Below are 3,260 nucleotides of genomic sequence, written 5' to 3'. Positions count from 1 at the left end.
AGGCACTTGGAAGCATTTGATTATGCGTGGCACCATCAATGACACTTAATATTACAAAAGTGAAGATGATAGAAAAGTTGATGGAAACCCTAGCAAAATTGTATGAAAAACCCTCCGCTTCAAATAACATATTTCTCATGAAGCGTTTATTTAATATGAAAATGGTAGAAGGTGGATTTGTTGTGGATCATTTAAACGAGTTTAATACTATTGCTAGTCAGTTATCTTTTGTGGGTATTAATTTTGATGAAAAAATTAGGGCTCTCTTGATTTTGTGTTCTTTGCCTAAAAGTTAGAATGACCTGGTAATGGTTGTGAGTAATCCTATTTCTAGATCTAATACCATAATATATGATGATGTGATCGATGTTATATTCAATGACGAAACTCATAAGAAAACCTTAGGTGGATCTACATGCAGAAGTGCTTTGAATGCGCAAAGTATAGGCTTTATGACTGAGAGAGGAAGTAATTCTAAAAATTGTGGGAAATCAAGAGGAAAGTCAAAGGGGAAGAGGTCTCAATCCAAAGGAACAAGAGATTGTTGGTACTGTGGTAAACTAGGGCATAAGAAGAAAGATTTTTGGACTTGAAAAATTAATGAAGGAGATAAAACAGAAGGGAACAAGGAGGCAAATGTGGTAAGTACCAAATCTGAAGAGGATGCTTTGATTCTATCTTTAGAAAGTGTTGATGATTCATGGGTTTTAGATTCTGGTGCTTCATTTCATGCTACATCTCATAGAGGTTATTTCATTGATTATGTCCAAGGGGATTTTGGGCTTGTTTATTTGGGGGATAATGAACCCTATCATATTGTTGGAAAAATAAAAGTTGAGATTAAGTTGCAGAATGAGAATCATTGGCTACTACATGAGGTAAGACATGTTCCAAGCATGAGTAAGAATTTAATTTCAGTAGGAAAACTCAGTGATGAGGTTTGTGTAGTTACTTTTAATGATAAAAATTGGAAGGTTTCAAAAGGTTCCTTTGTAGTAGCAAAATGTGTGAAAGTAAGCACCTTATATCTTTGTACAAGTCATATTGTTCCTTCTATTTTGATTGTTTAAAAAAAAAAAGAGTATTTAGGAACAGTTGTTGTAGTTGAGCAGGAGAAAAAATAGTCGTTGTAGATTCTGATATAGTGTTGTTGCACAAAACACTTGGGCACATGAGTGAGAAAGGTATGAAAGTACTTCATTCAAAGCAAGTCTTGCTAGGTTTGAAATGTGTTAATATGAATTTTTGTGAAAATTGTGTGTATGGAAAACAAAAGAGAGTGAGTTTTGTGAAGACTGTGAAGGAAGATAAAAGTGAGAAATTAGAGCTTGCACATACAGATGTATGTGGACCAGCTTAGGTATCTTCCCTTGGTGGCTCTCATTATTATGTTACATTTATTGATGATGCAACTATAAAAGTATGGGTTTATTTCCTGTTGGTCATTTTTGTCTTCCCACCAGAATGATCGCATTTAATTTTGACGTAGTAACGTTTACAAGTTTTAAATATTCAAATATTCAAAAGGGGAAAAGAACACTTTATGCTAACCTCATATATTTCTTTCCCTATGCGTTTTTATGTTTTTGCGGGCCTGCATCATCGGATTGATATAGATCAATGGTTGGCGCTATCTCACTATGGGAAGTTGCACATTGTTTTTCCATAGCGACATAGCGCCTTTTAGCTAAGTGTCAGTGGGTCCTCCCTTTCCTTGTTGTTTCTCCGACGCCGAGTTTTGATAGATCCACGGTGGGCGCTATGGTGCTATCAAAAAATTTGTGTTCCTCACCGTTAGCGACATAGTGCCCAAACAAAAAGTGTTACTGCGGCAACATCAAAAGGAAGGTGGGTCCCAAGTATGCCCCATTGGATATCGATGATGAAATTTGGAAAACACGGTGGGACCCCAGGCAACATGGAAGGATGATTGTGCTTGAAACGAGGCTTTGATTCATCGCCAGATGGGTAGTTCGTTGATGTTAGCAGTTACTTGGACCCACGCCCCTTTTGAATGCATGAAGATTTCCTCACCCTCGGATCAGTCTGGATCGACGATAGGCGCTATCTCACTATGGAAAGCTGCGAGGATATTATCCATAGTGACATAGCGCCTCGACAACATGTGGCATAGATGATGTCATGGGCCCACCCTTCTCCAAAGTAATATTTGGCTCGTCCTTGGTGGCAGTTATCAGGTGGGTCATAGTATAGTGGTGATATTTCATTGGTCCACTCAACCAACTCGGTGTGCAATTGTACAATTTTTTTTATCACCATAGATCTAAGGAAATTGACGGTATGTGCTATCTTGCTATGGAAAGCTGCAAGGATATTACCCATAGCAACATAGCGCCATTGTGCCACGTGGATCAGTGGGGCCAAGTCCGCCAAGATGAGCATGCCAGGTGGTTTTCAAGTGTTTTTTGGGCCCAGAAGTTTTAAGGAGATAGCGCAGTAATAAAGTGAGTCTTCATGATCGTCAGATCAGTCTGGATCTACGGTGGGTGCTATCTCGCCATGGGAAATTTTTTGGAGGATATGCATAGAGACATAGTGCCTTGGCGACCTATGGCAGGGTGGGGCCAAGTATTATGAAACTACCAGTTGGTGCCAGTTAGTTTCACAGGGTCCGACTAAGGTATAAATAGGAGTTTAAGGCATTGACAGTTAGCGATCGGCAGTTAATGTAACTATCGCAGTCACAGTTTGCAAGGTGGCACGGTCAATTTAAATATCTGGTCAAATTCGGGGAGACCCACTAGGTGGCATAAAGAAATGAACTAATTGGTCCACGTGGCTTGTTTCGCTTACAATGTTCGGCTGACTCACTGACTCTGCTGATCCATGCACCAAAAATGATAAGAAATTGAGGTTTTACACGAATCTGATCTTCATGATCAATTCCAACCACCAGAAGTGAATGTGAAGCATGTAGAGACACTCTACCACCCCGATCTAATCTATCTACTTGGTTAGAGCATAGTTAAACTGCTACCTCTATCTTCTCAAGGCCCTGTTTTAGTTAACAGTCAAATTTTGTGGTACCTAAAGCTATACTTAGATCAAATTTCTTCATATCCCCATGATTGTTCTTGGTAGAGCCTTAATGGCAGTGGTTACAGGATAGTTTTGGAGGGAAAATCTTAGTTATGCCTAAACTATAAAGGCAATTTTTGTGAATTTTGTAAAGTCAACCTTTCTCTATTTTCTCTGTTATTGCTCTACAGATTCTCAGTGTAAATTCCCTTGTGCCTCTG

Source organism: Cupressus sempervirens, chromosome 9 (assembly GCF_028749045.1).
Source record: "Cupressus sempervirens isolate cs-2001-9-10 chromosome 9, ASM2874904v1, whole genome shotgun sequence".
Lineage (NCBI taxonomy): Eukaryota > Viridiplantae > Streptophyta > Pinopsida > Cupressales > Cupressaceae > Cupressus > Cupressus sempervirens.
Note: the sequence above shows the minus strand (reverse complement) of the source record.